This window comes from Rhynchophorus ferrugineus, unplaced genomic scaffold (genome assembly GCF_030347505.1).
Source record: "Rhynchophorus ferrugineus isolate W39M unplaced genomic scaffold, kcgeb_rfMv2 rfM9, whole genome shotgun sequence".
Lineage (NCBI taxonomy): Eukaryota > Metazoa > Arthropoda > Insecta > Coleoptera > Curculionidae > Rhynchophorus > Rhynchophorus ferrugineus.
Window position 1 is genome coordinate 4,418,248 of NW_027472588.1, and position 21,225 is coordinate 4,439,472.

Below are 21,225 nucleotides of genomic sequence, written 5' to 3' on the forward strand. Positions count from 1 at the left end.
TTTTTTTAATATTAAAAATTATATAGGCTTAATATAATCTTAATATACACGTTAATTTATTAGTATTGTGCTGTCGTACTTACACCAATACGCAAGCCAGACGAGTACCAAATAGATACCAAATTTATTTACCAAATTCAAATGAAATCGAAGAATTTTTTTAGAAGTCTTAGTTTACTAGTGCGTTTTATATCTTAGTGCTGCCCCATATTTGCATAACTAGGCTTTGTAATTGACTGATGAACCAGTCCATTTGATCTCAGGCTAAAGTTGATAAATTTTTATCAAATGTGATGTTACTTGCATTTTACTATATTTTATGAAGTTGGACACACGTTAAAACTCGTCGAACAATTCCGTATATTGGTTGAATGTGAGAAATCCTTGTGGCCTCCAGATTTGTATCTATTTACAAGATCACTTGAACTATCAACCATTAATGCCTTGAATGTTAGACCTCGATGGCCACACTTTGTCGAAGGACTTGTAGTGAGGTCCAGTAATAGCACACCCATAAGGTTTTTGTCATCAAAAATGTGGTTAACTGGATGCTTGATCTTGATTTCAGAGAATCTGTTTGAGCATTATAGATGTAGAAAAAAGGACACGTTTTCTTAATAACGTATCGAAAGTCAACTTTTTGACCAAAAGATAAAGAACGCAGACTGGATCATTCAAGTTCATCAAATTTTGCAGTAGATATCTAGATTCATGCTATAATGTTCAATAAGTTCACTGAAAAGAAACAAATTTCTGTAAACGCAAATTTGAAGAAAGCCGATATAAAATTAGATGTTTGAGTACTCGAAATACCCTCCTAAGCCGCGTATTAAACAGATACCAATATGTATGCGATAAACACTAGTAATTAGCAGCGTCATATGTGCACCCCATAAGACCAAATAGGCTTTATGATTGAGTGATTATGAACCATTTGATCTCAGGCCTAAAGTTGGTAGCTTTTTGTTAATTGTGATGTTATGTTACTTGCATTTTACTAGGTGTTATTGTAAATGAAAAAGTTAACTCCATCCAATGGTCTTCAGCAATACGCTGCAGCATACCAATTAGTGATTTTTGCTTATGTAATGTAATTGAAAATATCAACTGGAATATCAACCTTTAATGCCTTGAATATTAGACCACGATGTCACACTTTGTCGAAAGATCCAGTGTGAGGTCCAATAAAATCACTCCCATAAGGTTTTTGTCATGAAAAATGCGGTTAACTGGATGCTTGATCTTGATTTCAGAGAATCTGTTTGAGCACCATAGATGTAGAAAAAAGGATACGTTTTCTTAATAATGCATCGAAAACCAACTTTTTGCCCAAAAGACAAAGAACGCAGACTGGATCATTAAAACAAATTTTGCGGTAGATATTTAGATTCATGCTATAATGTTCAATAAGTTCACTGAAAGGAAACAAATTATATAAAGTGGAATAACATTAGATGTTTTGAGTACTCGAAATACCTTCCTAAGACGCGTACCAATATGTATGCGCTAAACACTAGTAATTATCAGCGCCATATGTGCACCCCATAAGTCCAAATAGGCTTTATGATTGAGTGATGATGAACCAGTCCATTTGATCTCAGGCCTAAAGTTGATAGCTTTTTGTTAAATGTAATGTTATGTTACTTGCATTTTACTAGGTGTTATTCTAAATGAAAAAGTTAACTCCATCCAATGATCTTCAACAATACGCTTCAGCATTCCAATTGGCGATATTTGCTTAAGTAATGTAATTGAAAATATCAACTGGAATATCAACCTTTAATGCCTTGAATATTAGACCACGATGTCAGACTTCTGAGATACCTTCCGTCGTTTATCTTGAGGCATCAGAAGAGGCTGAAGTCAGAGGAAAATAAATCTGCCATACAAAGTTGGATATTGAAACAATTTATTCTGTAATTCGCCGAGTCTGACAATGTGCAACGCAGCTGGTGCATTATCTTGTTGATAATTAGGTATTTCTTCTGCAAGCAGTGTAATTTTCACGAATATTTGCATCCATTTAATCAATTCTAAGCAATAATCATTTGGAAATGTCTTTATGAATACACTTAGTCTATAGAAACAACAATAAAGTTTTTTCTAATCATTTTAACACAATTTCATCATCTTCATGACAACATACCCTTTGATATCGACGCCATTTACCCATTCCCGACGTAGGACATAACATAAAATAACCAATAAACTAGACGAACATAAAAACGAATTAATAGAGTCGTCGGTTCCCGTTTCTTTTAATCTGGAGTAGCGTAAGAAATGTCCGATACGAGCGAGCACGTTCTCTTAACGTATCGACTGTTCGAAACGTCAAAACAAGACAATCGAGACAGATGCTCTCCCGTTGCTGTCTCGATATATAGCCGGGATTAGACCGACACGATTACGAGCGGATTCTTGCAGACGTTTCCGAACAGGACTGTCGCATACTTTCAGTTAGGAAATCACCTAAACATCATAAAAATGGCGGCGCGTCAAACTAAAATAAGAATGTCGCTTGTCCCAGTCGAAAGGACGGATTCCTCGATGCCGTTAGGAAGAATTAAACGTTTGATTATCTCAATCTTTCGAGCTCGCTTGAGGTTTTAAATGATAGTTCTTGATTGCTTTATACGGTTCAATTTTTATATTTCGGGAATAGGAAAAAGAACAAATAGTTAAGCTGCGAATATATTTTTATTTATTTTCAGTACTCGCCACGATGATCGATACACTTATTCATATGCTTAAACCAATTTTCAAAGCATTTATTCCATTCTGAATGAGGTATCTTCAAAACATGATTGTTGAATGCTTCAATAGCTTTTTCGGGCGATGAAAATCGTTGACGACGCAGTTTATTTTTCACGAATGGGAACAAAAAGGAGTCATTGGGTGCCAAATCAGGGCTGTACGGTGGATGACTCATCAATTCGATGTTTTGAGTGTTTAAATAGTCTCTTGTTTGAGTCGATGTGTGAGGGCTCGAATTGTCATGATGAAGAACAGTCCGGCGTCTCTTGTTTGTTTTCCTTATTTCACCGAAGACTTCTGGCAAACAAATGGTTGTGTACCAATCAGAATTTTCTGTTCTACGATCCTCTAGAGGCACTGTTGCAATATGGCCAGTTATCCCGAAGAAACAGGCCACCATTTTCTTTGAAGTGCTTCGTGCGCGAACAACTTTTGTTGGATTTGGTTCATCTTGGAACACCCATACATTCGACTGCTGCTTACTTACGATTCATCGCTAAATATTATTACGTATTAATTTAACAAACAACAAAATAGTAATAAAAATAAGTAACAAAAATGTCAATCTTTACGATGGAACCGTCAGATGGACTCACATGACAACAGTGTTACCAATTCCCGAAATATAAATAATGACCCCCGTAACAGGTTCTTTATTATTCGTGTTCTAATTTTTTACTATGCTGAATAGTGAATTTGAATTTTCTGCTATTTTAAATAGATCATCTATATAAAAAAATATAATATAAATCAATCGCAACAGCAGTTTTTGAAGGCAGCAGATTGTCTCTCTGTTGACTTTCGGTTATCTAAGATGATCAGATCAAATCCAAAAAGCCACTGCGATAGGTTACGGTACAATTAACATCCTTGTATATCAGACTATATGGTACCTGCCGCTTTATATATGGTTTGCAAGTATGGCCTCGATTCCTCAAAAAACTATTTTTTACATGCATTTTATTCCTGTATAAATTGTGAGAAAGGACGGAGATAATTGTTTGAAGCAGTTAATTTTAAATGTGCTTTATTTTCCAAAAACACTACTTTTGGAAGGGAGACGAAGATGTATATATTCATTCCCGTACTAACTTTGAAAAAGAAAAGGAAAAAAAACTAAATACTGTTAGCTTAGAATGAATAATTTAATTTTAAAGGAAGTAGGATTACTTTTATATCTCACTGTTCGGTGGATCTGTAAAAGTGAATGGAATAATAATCCCACACATGTTTTATCGTATTTTAATATGTTAATTGCTATTTTTAAATAACATACTATAATAAATATAGTCAATATAATATATCTTACACAAAACCTAAAAACAAAAGAGGTAGAATAACCCTAAATACTAAATAAAAATTAAAAATATACCCAGTCATCGAAAAAAACTAATCCATGATATTATTAAAAATGATCGCACAATAACTACTAGAGCTTTTTTTAAATAAAATAAATGCTTTATTTATTATAGAACCAAAATATGTTTTCATCAATATTCAAAAATATAATATACACGCTGAGCTTTTCTCCTGTGATGAGATTTCTTCATTGCAGGTATAGCAGAATATTTTATATTTATATTATATAATTTTTTATATTTTAGATTATTTTAGAATATTTTAAATGTTTTCAAATAGCGACTAAAAACAGTCGACTGAAACAGTCACTAGTAGAAAGTAGTAAAATCGATGGAACCAAAAATAGCGACTGAAACCGTCGATAGTAAAAAGTAGTCAATTACTTAAAAAGTCGATAATCAATTTCAGTCGAAAGTTCTCAATATAAAATCAGTTTCATTCAAATATTTCACTGACTAAACAGCATTATGACTGATTTTATTGTTTTTCGTTTTTAATATAATATAATACTTGATTCACAACAGCGTTTATATAATTACTCAGCCTGATTTATAGAGAGAAATTACGAAACCATTAATTTTTAAGGCATGTGTTCTTGACTGAGATAAATTCCTCGTTCATATGCTTCACACATTTTTTATCAATGTCAAATCTCAACCCTTCTGAATAGGGTAACTATTAGCGACATTGGGCCATCGCCTGGTAATACAATGGATCAGATGGGCTTAATAGTACTGATATTTGTCAGACAACGTTATAAAAATGACCCTCTTCTCTATTGGAAGTAACGCGACCCTTTTTGTCATTCTCCTTTCGTCTTGTATTTTATGAAGAACATTATTAATCTTTTAATAATCTTGATATACATAAAATAATAATAAAGTTAAATAGCTCGGAATCCATCTTGACGGTAGATTAAATTGGAAACATCACGTTAGACAAAAAGCAAAATATATTAGAACCAAAATAAAACAACTATACTGGTTAGTCGGCCAATAAAGTCAGTTTGGACCTATGGGATGCAGATATGGGGGTGCACTAAGAATTCAATTCAACTAGTCATCCAACACTGTCATAACAAGGTTCTTCGGTTGATTACTAATGCCTATCGCTACATAATCAACGAAGAACTGCATGATGATCTGGAAATCAAATGGATTTGCGAAGTTATCCAAGATTTCGCCTTGAATCACAAAAGAAGATTACTAAATCATACTAACATGGAAGCAATACAACTGCTGGACAGCGCGCAGAATGTCAGGAGATTGAAGCGAACCAAACGATAAGAACTTATATAAAGTGTATACCTTTAGTGCAAACTACAGCTATAAGTTATAATTTTATAACTGAGGAATACATATTGATGTATTTTCTTGCACTCGTCTTGCTTGTGAATTAGTCCAAGTACAAATGAAATGTAGTAATAAAACAATTTATAATTAAAATTGTACTAAGCATATATAATAAAGATGTTTTATTTGGATATTCGAAAGCTTTGTGCAAAGTGGGTGCCGCGCGAGCTCGCTTTTGACCAAAAACGACGACGAGTTGATGATTCGGAGCAGTGTTTGAAGATGATCAAGCGTAATAAACCCCAGTTTTTGCGTCGATATGTGACAATGGATGAAACATGGTTCCATTATTTCACTCCGAACTCCAATCGACAGTCATCCGAGAGGAATGCACGCGATGAACCCGCTCCAAAACGTGGGAAAAGGCAACGGTCGGCTGGCAAGGTTATGTCGTCTGTATTTTGGGATGCGCATGGAATAATTTTCATTGACTACTTTGAGAAAGGAAGGGCCATCAACAGCGACTATTACATAGCGTTATTGGACCGTTTGAAGGACGAAATCGCCGAAAAACCCCCGCATTTGAAGAAAAAGAAAGTGCTGGTTCATCAAGACAATGTACTGTGTCACAAGTCAGTGAAAACGATGGCAAAAATCTATGAATTGGGCTTCGAGTTGCTTCCTCATCCACCGTATTCTCTAGATCCGCCCCCCAGCAATTATTTCTTGTTCTCAGATCTCAAATGAATGCCCGCTATAATCAGTGTATCACCCTTGAAGGGAATTGTGTTGAAAAAAAAATAATTTTGCCAAAAAAAAATGTGTTTTACTATGGTAGGTTGGGAAATTTTCAATTGACCTGCTATTCTTTATTCTTGTACTCTATCTTGTCAGCTTAACATTTACAAGTGTATGTGTGTTTGTAGATGTGTTATGGTATTATTTAGAGCAGGCTCCCGTCTGGCATATCGTATATCAAAGACTCTCTTACGTTATAAAAACCTTTCCATAAAACTGGCTATTGTTAGATCTAACCACTAATTATTTACGAAATCTCCACCATATGATCTCCAGAGATGGATCCAGAAGCGTTATGACACTTGGAGCGTTTATTACGGTCGCTGTCGTCGCCCATTGTCCTATCCGTGAACGATACAGCGTTACTTGATGTATTTTAAGGGTTATTAAAAGAGGCGTCGACGTATATTGACGAGTTTATTTACGGAAATTTTCCTGTTTGCTTATGGAGTTACGTACGGACCTGTGCGTATATAACGAGTCGGAAAATTGAGGCGCCTACTCCGCCATAAAACGTTTTACAGTTATTTACAAAGGCATAGGGTATGGCAGCGATACAATAAACACAGTTTTATGATCCAGGTTTTGTACCCTTTGATTTCCTCCGCCTATAAAGACTTCTTTCGTTTGACTGGTGTCGGTTTTGACTCGTTAAACTCGCACAAACTGTCCAGAGTTGGTTTTCTATTCCGAATTGGCAAGAAAATAACTTCGTTTTCGTAGTGTACAATAAACTTAGTTTTTTTTATATATAAAGATTTTTTTTAATTTACATTTTACATTGGACTAGTGAATTTAGTATAATCTTAATTTATAAAATTAAATTATAACTGTTCTGTTGTATACAGTATGTTCAGTTCGTTATACAAGGTCGTTTTTTGGTTCGCTTAAATGTTTTAATTTACTGTGTGTTGTCTAGTAGCTGTATTGCCTCTACGTCGTTGTAAGCTTTCTTCATGCTTTAAAGTGCGCTTTTTGGTTAGTGACGTGGCGCTAGCGTCGGGTTACTAGTTGGGTACTATGCAACCACATATTTGCATCGCATTCCCAAGTCCAAACAAACTTTGTAATTGACAGATAAACCAATCTCTTTGAATTTCAAGGTACAGTTGAGAGTATCTTTCTACTAAACAGTATAGCCCGTTGATTTTGAGACTGCTCTGCTCTGGTTTTTGTCTAATGTAATATAATAACTTATGTGTAAACTATATCATTCTAACTCATGCTCTATAGCCTGTATATGTCTAAGAATCAGATCGGATGGTTATCATTCACTCTTATCTCACAATTGACATTGCACACAATGTCTTGCGAAGATGTCTGTATAGCATAGACTAGAACACGCAAAAGTACTTTAGAATATATAAAGAATGAAGGGAAATCAGTTCTTTGCCTCTAATAGAATTATATAATAACTATATACGAGCTCGTTTCACAAATTTTATTGAACCCGGAGAAAGAGAACTGTGATAAAAACATTATCGGAACTTTTAAAATAAAACTAACATTTGTTTAGTCTTCATTTGGGTTCTAAATCCCTTAAACGAGCAAATAGTCGAATAAAGCTAGATCAGGTGAATAAGGTGGCAGTGGATTGAAACGAATCAATGTTTTTAGGAGATGTAAGGGGTCTCTAAGGGCTAATAATTATATTTTTTGCCTGTACATCAGTTAGACCATTTGATACGTATGAAATTATTATGTATTCTTCCTTTTCAAACATTCATGTATCTTGAATTGAAAGAAGCTTAGCTTAATATTGTTACAAGCTGCTTTGTTTAACTTTAATGGTGATCTAACTTATGTTTTTAGAGTGACAAAACCTTAGAAATTCAATTCAAATTTGTGTAAATTAAGTTTCAAGGATATTTTCTTAAATCCGATTTTATTTTACAACCAATTTAATTTCCTAGCTTTGCAATCCAGTTCTTTTTCTTTTTGACCATCCCAAGACACTTCATGTCTAGGTCCAGTTATTTATACTGCTACTCGACTGGTTGCTTCTTTGCTGTTATCTCTAACAGCAAGTCCTGCAGTGTCATCAGCAAATGTAGCATGGTAATATTTTCATCTCTGTTATACCACATGTGTAAAGTAGTTAAGAATTGGTCCAAATGCACTTCTCTGTAGTATACCTGCATAAGCTTATTTTATTGTAGAACAGGCTTGGTAAGGATAACAAGTTGCTTGGGTTACATCTAAGAATCTTCGTAGGCTTTCTCAGTAACTTCTTTGATTCAATGTACTTGGTCAACAGCGAATACTTACCACAAATTTTTATTGATTGCCCAATTGATCAATTTTCACCTAGATCTGTTATAAGTGGACATAATTGTAAACATAATTGTTTTAAATATTTGGTAGCTTTCAGAGTGAATAGTCTGTTTCCCCGTCATTTGTTAAACACTTGAATGTAATTAGTGTTCTTAATCAATTAAGAATGATTTATACGGTTTATTTCTAGTTTATTAGCTAGTTGATGATTAATTAAAGCCGTATGTTCGACGATATATTTGTTTCGTGGATGATCATTTTAATGAGGGACAAATTAGCGTCACAGAGGGTTCAAAGGAAACCAGAAAAAGTCCCGAGGCAACGGCTCTCGCCCATATGGCGTCTCACACGGATATTCTCGATCAAGATGGCACGCGATCCCGTGTCGGACATTATGTTTTCGGTCAAAATAACCTTTTGTTTAAAATCACCCATTCTTCTATTATAAAGCTGATTTTTTTTAAATAAACGAACTTGTCCTGCAGCTATCCGAATAGTCGTTAAAACAGGAATTGCTTTGAGATACCAGAAACCCAATAACAGTTGAACTCGGTATCGATAACGTTGCTATTCGATACTCGTTCAAATATCCTGATACAGGGTAGAGTTTCGTATATTTTTATTGCATGAAATCGAGTAGATTAACGTACGGTGTGATATCAGGAAGATGATTTGATTATATTCGAAACAGTGACCAAGAAAATCAATTGAAGCGGTTCTAAAACAGTTAAATCAAGATATTGGAAAATAATCTTTGATTAGTATTATTGTTTCTCATCCGAAATGTCTATTGTCATTAATAAATTAAATTATTAATGAGTTTCGTATATTTTTATTGTATGAAATCGAATATATTAATTATTCGAACGAGAAAATCAAGAAAATCAATTCAAATGACTCAATGAAAAGTTAAATCAAGATATTTTATAGTAATCTTTGATTAATATCATTATTTTTCATCCAATACCAGTATTTTCATAAAAAAATTGGTGTACTAATGAGTAATTTTTAATCTTTCTGAACGCTAATCAGTTTTGAACAGCCTTGATAAAGAAGGTGGTTAGTTTTCACCGTAGTATCATACGTATTCGATGTGATATTATTTAATTATAAACAAGCGACTTGTATCGTACAAAGGAAACGGAAACCACTTCGAAAATATTATATTCCGAGGGAATAGCTGACCACAACTCTGATATCCAATAGCCTTGTTTCATGGCGTGTTTTTTTATTTTATTCTTTTCGTTACCGTATAGACAGACCTCTCGTTATTGTTCGAACAGTTGCAGATTGTTCAAATGGGCGAAGAAAACAGCACCAAATGGCGTCCAAACCGCAACGGAATTGTAACAGCTTTTTTTTTCGGTGAAAAAAGGCAGTTTTTTCCTACAATTCCATCAGTGCTTTTTATTATTATCATTAGCAGTTCAACAATCTGCAGTATTTGTTATGATACTAATACGTACTTGACATATAGAAAATCATTTCATTAACTGGGGTCTTGTGTAAAATATCTTAATGTAAATCTTATTTTGTCTTCATAGTCTACAAAGTCTACATGTGTTAAACGTTTTAGTTTACGCACTGCACCGATACCTTGCGCATTTAGCTGATTATCGAGCTCATTGGGTTACACTAACACTCCTTTGTACTTAGTACTCTAAATTATATTTCTTATGGATTCTAAAGTGATATCGCGCTGTATGAATTCATTAGAGACCTAGTACGGGGTATCGACAATGGCACGCAACACGTGGTAGTTGGATTTCATATGATCATATTAATTCGTACGGCAATACATTGTTTCAATAAAAATTACAATTTAAATTTGCGCCTGATACAATGGATCAGATGGGCTTAATAGTACTGATATTTGTCAGACAACGTTATAAAAGTGACCCTCTTCTCTATTGGAAGTAACGCGACCCTTTTTGTCATTCTCCTTTCGTCTTGTATTTTATGAAGAACATCATTGATTTTTTAATAATCTTGATATACATAAAATAATAATAAAGTTAAATAGCTCGGAATCCATCTTGACGGTAGATTAAATTGGAAACATCACGTTAGACAAAAAGCAAAATATATTAGAACCAAAATAAAACAACTATACTGGTTAGTCGGCCAATAAAGCCAATTTGGAAAAAAGGCAGTTAGTTTTTTCCTACAATTCCATCAGTGCTTTTTATTATTACCATTAGCAGTTCAACAATCTGCAGTATTTGTTATGATACTAATACATACTTGACATATAGAAAATCATTTTATTAACTGGGGTCTTGTGTAAAATATCTTAATATAAATCTTATTTTGCCTCCATAGTCTACAAAATCTACATGTGTTCATTAATCAAACCGGATGGTGTTAAACGTTTTGGTTTACTCACTGCACCGATACCTTGCGCATTTAGCTGATTATCAAGCTCATTGGGGTACACTGACACTCCTTTGTACTTAGTACTCTAAATTATATTTCTTATGGGTTCTAAAGTGATATCGCGCTGTATGAATTCATTAGAGACCTAGTACGGGGTATCGACAATGGCACGCAACACGTGGTAGTTGGATTTCATATGATCATATGATTCGTACGGCAATACATTGTTTCAATAAAAATTACAACTTAAATTTGCGCCCGATGAAACTATATATTTGATATACTTTAAGACCCAATTGTTTTTGTTTTCCAAGAATATGGTTCGTCCAAGTTAGTTTCCTCTACCTGGGGTAGTTGGCAATTATTTTATATAACCCTCATCCTTCTTTGTCCAAATCAACTTTTTTTGCAGAACTAACTTTTATTTCGGGTAAAGTAAATACGTTTGTCATAAAGCGTGTTTTTTTTAAATTTCGGATACTCTATTAATTGAATAATTATCTAACCTGGCGGTTATTTTACGGATTGTTTAAAAACGATTTGATCCCGTAAAACTGGGCCTGGGAGTACCCGTAACCCTTCGCGCAAGATAGCAACAAAAAAATCGGACCCGACAAAAACCAACATGTCCGAGGAATTAACACGCCTTTGCTCATTGTCTAGGCCCGTTTAACTCTCGGTTATAAATGTCCCGGGGATTAAAATATTACCGGCTTGTCATGGAGCGGCACCCTTATTAACAAAAAGGTCATTTTTTTAAAAGCAGCCCTTTCGTACGATATTAATGACTGGTCCTGAAGGAAGTCTGGCTGTCCATTTGTTACGCTTTTGTTTTGCGTCCTTTCATGGACCGTTCCTGTTTGTTCTCGGGCGTCATTTTTTTGTTTCGTTCATGACTATCGAGTCATTTGAATGATAATAATACTAATGGGATTAATAGTTTCGGCCGTTGTGACTTTGTATGTTTAATAGTGTTAATTGTCATTAAATATTGTCGAGATAATGACTAAAAATGTCACAAAAAGAATTAATGTCGAAATCAATTTTCCTAGAGAACTGTTAATGAAGAAATGTGAATATATGTTGTGATATTCTCTTATTCACTATCTGTGCTCATCATCAATGATTTCTTCCGGGTAAAATTACTTTTTACGATTTATAAGGATCATATTAAACCAAAAATATATGATTAAGCTATGATATTATCCAATACACTTTTAAAATAAAATTTTTCGTAATTTTAAACCTATAAAAGTTAATTTTGTTTAAAGAATATATACAATCTAATTTTTAATATTAGGTATCAAAAATATTTATTATTTCTCTTTAGTTTTAATTTTATGCTTAATTTTAATCAATCTAATTTCTTTAAAATAGTGTTAAATCATAGAGAATTACTTATCAATTTGTTTTATTAACATACATTTTAAATTAGATATATCTAGTACAATTTTAATTTACAAATTAATTTATTAAGTAAGGCGAGTACTGGATTAATACATCAGTATTTCCCAAATTAGCTGGCTTGGTGGCGCAGTGGTAAAGGCAACAGGGCGATCCTCCTACTGTTGCGATAGCCGCGGGTTCGAATCCTGCTGGGGCATGGTCGTAAATTTATGTTTCTGATTGTTTAAAACTTGTGATTCTCCTATGCAAGAGTGTAAAATCCGACAAGGAAAATGATCCCAGTCACGCCAGTAACCAGGCTGGGTAAGACCAGGTGGTCTTCTGAGATGATTTCTAAGTTGGTCACCAGTCGGTAGGCTTAATGCCGAGGATTGTGGTCGGAGCCCACGTTAAATAGTAGGTTCAGTCCAGATAAACCCATAGTTGGTAAAAGGAGATTTTAAAATATGTAAAAAAAGTATTTTAAAAATGAAACTAAGCTATTTAAGCTAAAATTAAGAATACACTTACACACTAAACAAATTCGTTTGGTTCGCTTCAATCTTCTGATTTCTTGCGTGTTGTTCAGTAGCTGTATTGTTTCCACGTCACTGTGATTTAACAACCTTATTTCATGTTTTAAGACGAAATCTTGGATCACTTCGTATATCCATTTGATTTCGAGTTCATCGGGTAGTTGGATTTCTAGTCGGTTTGATGTTTTAGTGCAACCCCATATTAGCAGCCCATACCTTCAAATGAGCTTTATATTATAAGTAACTGATAATTATGGAGATAATTTATTTTAAAATTATTTTAATGTGAATAAAATTTCTACAAACCTGAAAAATATAGTGTCATTATATAAAATAATATATATATTTTTAAAAATTTTTTTTAAATATTAATATAATATTATATCAAATAATATATATTAAATAATATTATATTAATATAATATTAACAATATTTTGTTGGAAAACAGTCTCAGCCATGCACATTAAGGGTAATCGATTCGTCACCATGTTTTTTGTTACTATCTTTAAATGGTTTGCGGTTGAAAGTTTCAATCAAGTTTTTTTTTCGATAAAACCGTATTTCAATCTCGTAAAAAGAAAGTTAAAGTCCTTTACGCTTGCTTTTGGGTTTTATGTGGCACTTTAGATTATAAATATCACTTCAGTCATTGAATAACAGGTCAATTGAAAAGTCCCGGCCTACCATAGTAAAACACATTTTTTTGGCAAAATTAGTTTGTTTTATTCAACATAATTCCCTTCAAGGGTGATACACTGATTATAGTGACTCTCCAACTTTCCGATACCATTTTTGTAGTACGATTTGTCCTTTGCTTCAAAATAGGCCTCAGTTTCGGCGATCATTTCTTCATTCGACGAAAATTTCTTCCCAGCGAGCATTCTTTTGAGATCTGAGAACAGGGAATAGGTGGATGAGGAAGCAATTCGAAGCCCAATTCATGGATTTTTGACATTGCATTGTCGTGGTGAAGCAGCACTTTCTTTTTCTTCAATGAAGCCGTTTTTCGGCGATTTCGTCATTCAAACGGCCCGATATCAATGAAAATTATTCCATGCGCATTACAAAATACAGACGCCATAACCTTGCCAGCTGACTGTTGCGTTTTCCCACGCTTTGGAGCGGGTTCATCGTGTTCAGTCCACTCGGAAGACTGTCGATTGGACTTCGGAGTGAAATCAACAAAATGTGAGCTCGCGCGACACCCACTTTGCACAGAGCTTTCTCATACCCGAATATTCGTGAATTATATGATGTATACGTTCAGTTGATATCTTTAGAGTGTCTGCTATTTCATTCAGTTTCAATTTACGGTTATTCAAAATATTCATTTTATTTTTGCGTCACTCAAAATGCTACAATTCACAAACTAATGATCCGACAGCTGTCAAATTTATACGCGCATCTTTTGAAGGTTAGGGTTAACCAAAAAACATATGATTTTAATTCTAGTAGTGCTATCTATGTGTCAGACCGGGGACCTTTCAATTGACCTGTTATCAATAGTGTTTTGATTGATTATCAATAATACCCTAGAAATAGTAATTTTGCCTCTTATATTTACCAACCTTCACTCTTCACTAGCTTTGACGATTTAAGGTTCTTACCGAACACCAAAGCACCGGACCGTCAAAAACCATCATCATTCCAAAGCGATTTAAAGCGAATCGGGAGCATGAATCGGCGAATTCGATTTCCGGCTCCGATTGATTTTTTCGTTTTTTTTTTTCGTACCCGACCTCCCTGATTGTCGGGGTGCGAAGGGGAGAGGTCTCGTCGAGGCCAATAATTCAATTATTCGACGGTCTACGCCTTCGCTACGGGGACCCCCGACAGGGGGCGCTCTTCGCTAACAACGTCGGACGCCTTGGTAGGCAAAACCGATCGGCATGGGGTCCCGTAACCCTTTGGGTGAGTTGTAACTTTATTTAGTAACAAGTTTTCGTACGAGGGATGGCTTAAGGTTACAATTCATAGTTTTTTGTTAATTTTTATAATGTAAAACTTTAGATTAGTTTGAATAGTCTTCGCGATCAGTTTTTTAAATCGTTTTGTTCCGATTTTGCGATTTGTTTGCTACGTGATCATTGTGAGTCTAATTTATTTAAAATATGTTGCATTACTTTTTAATATGGACCTGTATGTTTCATGTGAACGTTGGTAAATTAATAGGTTTTTTAACGCCATCTGTCTGAGTATAAATGTATCAGCATGATGTCCCCCAGTACCTTTCGACAGTATTTGTTATTATTCGATCTGTCAATATTAATGTTATTCAGGCTAAATACATTGTTAACAGGCAAGTTCCCAGTCTGATTTCAATGGCTATAGATTTTTGGTTTTACGATAATAAATTGTATAGATAATGAGCATATTAAAAATCAATATTTTTCTTTATTCTTGGGTTTCCGAAGTGGTTGTGTCGGTGAGGTTTTTAGTAATAAACATCAAAATTTTTTTGTCACTGAAATTGGGATGTTCTGGTCGGATTTTCATCAGAATTTTCCTTAGGATTTTAAGATAATTTTAAAGGGATTCGTTAAAAGCGCATGGCTTATAGGATAGTCTATAGGATAAACTTTAGCATTATTAGCATTTGGTTGAACACACCAGTCTTCCCATAGAAATTAACTATTTTAGTTCAAAAGATTTTTATCTCTCCAACTGTTGTTGAGTAGTTGTAGTACTTTTTTTATGTTGTTTTGGTGACTATTGATACCTTTAAATCTTTGTGGATATTCAGATTTTTAACATACCACAGGGCGTTGATAATGATGCGAAGAATTTGTTTTTGGTAAGTTTGGATTATGATCTTCAAGATTTGCTTTTAACTTATAATAGCAGTTTATTATGCAGTGTTAAATCGCATTGAAGTTGTCTGCAAATATATTTCAATCAAGGACCTGTTTTAATTAAAATTATCATGAGAAATTGTTATTGACTTGGTAGATTTGAAGGATTTTGAGTTTGATTCCGGTGGAACTCCAGCCCAAATAATATGTTTCTCAAATAATTTTTATATCGCAGGCAGCAGCGAAATAGGCCTGCAAGATCCAACTTGTGGCAACTCTTTCAATAACCCAGATGAAATATCATCAGTTCCAGGAGCCTTTTTAGGATTTAAGTTTTTGTCAGTTTCTGTGGCAACTTCCTTCCATGGAGAAATCAGATTTACAGCTACATTGGGCTGTAATTCTATATTATTTGGTTGGAATATGTCAGATAAGTGTTATTATAGACCGAAAGGTCGAAATAGGCCTGTAAAATCCAACTTGTTCTGTTGGTCTGTCGGGTTTTTTAAGCATATTTATTCGAGAAAGCTTAAGACATTCCGGAACATGCTTCAGTCTCAAACATGCATTGAACATATATGTCAACGTGATTATTGCTTCTCGTGGCAACTCTTTCAATAACCCAGATGAAATATTATCAGTTCCAGGAGCCTTCTTAGGATTTAAGTTTTTGTCAGTTTCTGTGGCAACTTCCTTCCATGGAGAAATCAGATTTACAGCTACATTGGGCTGTAATTCTATATTATTTGGTTGGAATATGTTAGATAAGTGTTGTTACAGACCGAAGGGCCGAAATAGGCCTGTAAGATCCAACTTGTTCTATCAGGTTTGTCAGGTTTTTTAAGCATATTTATTCGAGAAAGCTTAAGACATTCCGGAACATGCTTCAGTCTCAAACATGCATTGAACATATATGTCAACGTGATTATTGCTTCTCGTGGCAACTCTTTCAATAACCTAGATGAAATATCATCAAATCCAGGAGCGTTTTTAGGATTTAAGTTGTTGTCAGTTTCTGTGGCAACTTCCTTCCATGGAAAAATCAGATTTACAGCTACATTGGGCTGATGAACGGGATCTATATCTGTAGTAGATTCTCTATTATTTGGTTGGAATATGTTAGATAAATGTTCTGCGAATAATTCACCTTTTTCATCGTTGCGTTCAACCCAATCATTTCGATCATTTTCAAGTCATTTTCAATGCTCGGTGAAAATATTGTCCTGAAGTATCTTCATTTTAATACCATTTGAGGACAAGTTGTCAAAATATTGCGCTAAAGGTGCAAATTTGATGTTCTCTCGATGGAAAGTTTTTTTCATATAAAAAGTGACCCCAAGGGGCGAAGAAAACGAGGTCGGTCGGATGACAGACCGTTGGTTATTTTCACCCTTCCGAGGCCTGCCCACCTTTTGCAACATACGGCCTATTCGGGCATTCTTATGCAAAAGAGCACGTTTGCGATGAATCGCCATGGGTGTGGCCGGCTTATATCGGTCTCTGATGCCGGCACAATAGCGATTGTTTTCGATCTGACCAATGGCCTACTTTTCGATGTCGCTTTCGGGTACAACGAGCGAAACAACAAAAGCCGAACGCTTCGTCCTCGTTGTTGTTGTTATTGTTACGTTCTTTTGAACAAAACTTACTCGAGAAAGTCGTATTTTTTAAGATAATTTGTTTTTTCTTAGTTACCAAAACGCATAATCAAGTATTAATTAGGTTAAGGATGTATTCTAGTCTACTGATTGATGAAACTGATATTTTTTATATTTTCAAAGCTTATGAGAGCTTCTTTAGATTGTTCTCTTAAGAGGAATTTTTATAATCCAAATTATTTTCGAAGATGTAACTGTTTTAGTGACGCGATATCAAAAAACGAAAATTTAAGTGACGGTTGGCATTATAATTTAAGTTCTACTGAACCGATATAGTTCAAATTTGATGTGAGCCTTCTCTATGTATTCTTTTATCGTGTCAAGAGTCAAACAATTTTTTGTCGCCAAATTACGGCTGTTTGAAAAACTATTTACTATTACATTGACATTTCTAAACGTTTAGTTTTTTCTTAAATAGTAGAAATCGAAATTTTATTATAATTTTACTGTGATTATTTTGAAAAATACTCCTAAATGTATATTCTTAAAGAGTTGAAGAAAGGAGATCGATTATTTTTAAATTTCTGACTAAAACACTTCCTTAATACACTTTTCAGTTAACGTGCTCTTTTCTCTCATTCTCTTAGTTTTTCTTTCGATCAAAAATCGATATAAGCCCAACAGCAGAATTGAAAATAATAACAATAGGAACAATTATGTCATCACAGATTGTAAAAGACGTCCGATTTACTATAATAAGCACCTGTTGCAAGTTCGGCCACACAAAAAGAAGGCCCAGACTAATTTATGTCTTAGAGCACGGTCAGAGATCGTCAGTTGTTTAGCGAGAACAAACATCAATTAACTTTAGGCTTTAGGTAAAACGTTTCTTTCTTTCGAAAAGTAGGTAAGGCGTTGTTGTTTTGCACATAACACAAAAATTATGAATGAAACTTCGGTAAATTGTTACAAATCGTGTTCGGTCATTTTTTAAAATACTGTTTATAGCCACCAACTAATGTTTTTTTTTTTTTGGATAATTTTATTTTTATAATATATCTTAATGGTTCGCAGTTATTTTTGACATTTCTTGTTTAAAGGGATATTCTTATATAGAAATATCAAACAATCGATTTATTTTCTCATATTTTCAAAGTTTTTTAATAAATATGTCCCTAAGGGGCTTTTTACAGACAATTTAAGTTGCTGCGTCACTTAAACAACTATATCTCCGACAATAATTAAAATTTTGAAAAACTATTCACATTTCTAGATTAGAATACAGCGTTCCCTGCTAACTTTATCGCAATGACCATTTTTAAATATCGAAACTACAACTGGACTGATACTCCAAATGATTTTCAGTACATTTCTTGGTCATAAACATTGAACATTCATAGTAGCGAAATTATATTTACATATCTATAAACCAACAGCAGATATAATAAGATATATGTGGTAAAACGTAAGCCATCATGCACCCTCTCAATCCTGACGCAATAAAGAACAAATTTTCACCGAAAATGTAACAATTAGACCAGGGTTGTCCGCCCCGCCGCCTGTATAAACATCCCTAATGACAAACGGAAGTGACCGGTCCGAACGTTTCCAAAGACCAATTTGCGCAATAAAGATGGCCTTTGTCGTTCGACGCTGAAAGTACGTGATAATAGCTCGATTTAGAGGCTTGGGACGCGGTTGAAAGCGAGCCTAACAACCTGGTACCTTCCTGGTCCAATTCAATGATGTTTAGTCACGGTATCATAGCAACCGGGCTTTTATTTACGACCTAAATTGATTTAGTTATACGGGGGAATATGAATGGCATCGCCCATTTGACGAGATACTTAATTATAAAGGTTGGATCATTTGTCCTTAGTTTCTATCTATGATTAGTCTAATCAGTGTTTATGGCAATTGCTTGTAATAACTTTATCGGGTTTTAACAGCTTATAAAATTTAAACAACGTTGATAAATAATGATTCGTCCTCTTTTGTATGTGGGATCATCACCAGTCAAAGTTGTACAGATTCACCATTGTTAAACTACTAAATTAATACGCAGGTCACTATTTATATCTCGGCAGTTGGCAACACTGTTGTCATGACGGTTCCATCGTAAAGTTTGACATTTTTGACGATATACGTACTCAGAACATTTTGTCGCACGGCGCTATCTGTTTATTTTATATTTAGTTGAAAGTTGAACATTTTCGTGCGATGATTTGATGATGATGCACACAATTTGACAATCGCTCAAAAAAAGGCTTGTGTCGATTGGTGCAAAGAAATGCTTAAGAAATTCGATCGCGGTCCTTCGAAAGACGTTTATAAAAAGGTGACGAATCACTGATACATTTGTATGAGCCCGAAGGTAAGCAGCAGTATGGGTGTTCCAAGGTCAACCAAATCCAACAAAATTTGTTCGCGCACGAAGCACTTCAAAGAAAATGGTGGTCTATTTCTTCGGGAAATCTGGTCATATCTTGCAACAGTGCCTCTAGAGGATCGTGGAACAGTAAATTCTGATTGGTATACAACCATTTGTTTGCCAGAAGTCTTCGGTGAAATAAGGAAAACAAACAAGAGACGCCGGATTGTTCATCATGACAATGCGAGCTCTCACACATCGGCTCAAACAAGAGACTATTTAAGCAGTCAAAACATCGAATTGATTGGTCATTCGCCGTACAGCCCTGATTTGGCACCCAATGAATTCTTTTTGTTCCCATCCGTGAAGAACAAACTGTGTGGTCAACGATTTTCATCGTCAGAAGAAGCTATTGAAGCGTTAATAAAATCATGTTTTGAGGATACCTCATTCGGAATGAAATAAATGTTTTGAAAATTCGTTTAAGCGTATGCAAAAGTGTATCGATTATCGTGGCGAGTACTTTGAAAAACAATAAAAATATATTCGTAGCTTAACTATTGGTTTTTTGCCTATTCCCGAAATATAGTGACCCTCGTAGGTGTTTTCCCGGTTAATAGGTGACATTCGTTACTTTTGTTATGTGGTTACACTTGAAGCTTATCAAATACTTTTAGATACGTATGATGATTCTGCTCCTTCATATTTCAATTGGTATCAACAATTTAAAAATAAAATAAAAATGATGTAAATGATACATAATTCATAATACATAATATATTAATATATTACAGAGATAAAATAGTTTAGTTTCTCTAAAATAAAATTAAATAACATTACAGAGAACTTAGATTAAATAGAATATTCTAAATCGATTTTACGTAGATAATTGAAAAGTTTATTGATGTTGTTTGTAGTAAAGAGAGCTGCGACATTTCTGGGTATGTCATATCTATCTCAACGATGGATCTTAGAGCTTCACATGACACGTGACTGGGGACCCAGACTATTGATACTCTTCTCTTCTATCCAATAATAATACGGTAGATGTTGCAACTTCATTTGCCCGAATAGAACTCAGCGAGTCAGTAAAAATCAACCAATCGCTGGACTCTGGAATCTCCAGTACAATCTGTAGGCCCTTCCAGAATTTTGCGTATTACCCTTACGAAGGGGTCGTGCTAATCTTCTCTGTATCTTTATCATTTGTGCTAATCTTCTCTAAAGAGATGAGTTTGATGTCGAACTGCCTGAATGACCAAAAAATTTCGAAGACAATTAATTTTCAGGCTTATTTTTAACCCTACTCAAACCCTTAAAGAACTTTCAGATAGCACAGCAGTAGATGAATTTCGAAAAATCGAAACGGCGACACTGCTAAGACAAGATGATAATGAATCATCAGTGTAGATCTTTTTGAAGATCATACTCTTTTGAAGACTTATGGTGATGCTGCTCCGTCATATTACAATTGTCGGTTTTGGACTCAACGATTTAAAAGTGGTTATTTTGATGTCAAGGACATACAAGTGCTTGGAGGATATATAAAATTGCAGATAATGATTTTTCGGGTTTAATCTAAATCCAGCTCTTAAATAACTTTCAGATAGCACAGTAGTAGATAAATTTCGAATCCCAACGGCGACATTGCTAAAACGAATACTGTATCATTAAGTATCGTACTTATG

General features: G+C 34.4%; 1 protein-coding gene and 1 non-coding gene across 2 annotated transcripts in view; one reads left to right on the forward strand and one right to left on the reverse strand.

The window, feature by feature from the left end:
* LOC143201951 (protein big brother) overlaps positions 1-21,225 on the forward strand; it is a 60,752-nt gene that overhangs the window by 9,780 nt on the left and 29,747 nt on the right. The window lies entirely within an intron of this gene.
* On the reverse strand, positions 20,665-20,769 carry LOC143203282 (U6 spliceosomal RNA). Its single transcript, XR_013007306.1, has one exon. It is a non-coding gene; the product is annotated as a U6 spliceosomal RNA (small nuclear RNA).